Raw genomic sequence first — 1,724 nt, 5'->3', positions numbered from 1 at the left:
GGCCCCTGTGTGGCCCTGGCCCTCAGAGACCAGCCAGGGCCAACCAGTGGGGTCTAACAGGCGGCTAATAGGCAGGCGGGGCACGGGCCCCGGGGCCTGATCCATGCAGCTGTCGCCTGGCACACTTCGGCCTCAGGGAGACACGACAGCTTATGTTAGTGCCAAGTAGCCTGCTGCTGTGGAGGGGGTGGTAGGGTACTGCCTGGTGCAGCTCTTTCATCGTGGGTGCATGGAATCAGGGGGAGTGGAGATGATGGATGGATGGATGGATGGATGGATGGATGGATGGATGGATGGATGGATGGATGGATGGATGGATGGATGGACAGATGGATAGACGGTTGGATAGATGAATGGTGTAGTAGTTGCAAGGCCAGACTGCACAGGGCAGGAGGATAGGGGAGAAGACTAGGTCTATGTGAGAGTTGAGCAGAGTGGTCTGTCTGGAGGATAGGGGAGAAGACTAGGTCTATGTGAGAGTTGAGCAGAGTGGTCTGTCTGGAGGATAGGGGAGAAGACTAGGTCTATGTGAGAGTTGAGCAGAGTGGTCTGTCTGGAGGATAGGGGAGAAGACTAGGTCTATGTGAGAGTTGAGCAGAGTGGTCTGTCTGGGGGATAGGGGAGGAGACTAGGTCTATGTGAGAGTTGAGCAGAGTGGTCTGTCTGGAGGATAGGGGAGGAGACTAGGTCTATGTGAGAGTTGAGCAGAGTGGTCTGTCTGGGGGATAGGGGAGGAGACTAGGTCTTCCTTAGAGTTGAGCAGGTCTACCAGCTTTGTAGTAAATTCACTGTAGTGTTTGCTACAGTAAGCAGGGATCCACTCTTCCCAGAGCTGAGGGGTGTTGAGACGTGGGTAATTACAGATACTAAAATACTGCAGCATGTGTTGGAGCTAGTGGCCGTGCTGCTACAGTACACACACACACACACACACACACACACACACACACACACACACACACACACACACACACACACACACACACACACACACACACACACACACACACACACACACACACACTGCGGTAGATAGGGCTACCCTGCTGACAGAGCAGGATGCCTGGCATTACAGCCCAGGAAAAGGCTCTGAGAAGGCCGCCCAAAGGCTCTACGACACCTGCACATAGCCTAAAATATTCCTGCACAGAGTCTCAAATATTCCGGCGACACCGCAGAAAAATGATGATAAGTTTGAATGTTGCATGCTGATGAAATTTTGATGGCATGTACTGTTTGAACATGGAGCTCTGTACAGTGCAAGGAATCTGTCACTGTGACCCCCACATTGACACCAGCAGAGGGTGCTGATATGGGATGTATAGTAGACAGGCCAGCCGTTTGCTGTAACCTTAACCCCAACCCTAGACATCACTGTGTTGCATTCTGAAACCATGTTTGAGCAAGCATGAGCAAGCATATTTATGACACTCTATTTCATGAACGCCACTGTGGGGATACGTTGAAAACAAAGTGGTAAGACACAATGACACTACTATGAGTCTTTGGCTGATCTCGGAGGGGTCCCCCTTTGGGGGAGTCCATCGTGATGATCTCTAAATGGGTTCCTCTCCACAGTCCACCGACTGCAAGCCTCCAGATGGGCAGACACTGATCCAACCAGAGAAACCATTTTGCTCTCCAGCTTATGTACTGATGCCTGTGCATATGACATCACCATGCAGTCCAATATCAGGTTGCTCAGAAGTTGAAATATTAATGGC

Source organism: Oncorhynchus clarkii, chromosome 4 (genome assembly GCF_045791955.1).
Source record: "Oncorhynchus clarkii lewisi isolate Uvic-CL-2024 chromosome 4, UVic_Ocla_1.0, whole genome shotgun sequence".
Classification (NCBI taxonomy): Eukaryota; Metazoa; Chordata; class Actinopteri; order Salmoniformes; family Salmonidae; genus Oncorhynchus; species Oncorhynchus clarkii.
Note: the sequence above shows the minus strand (reverse complement) of the source record.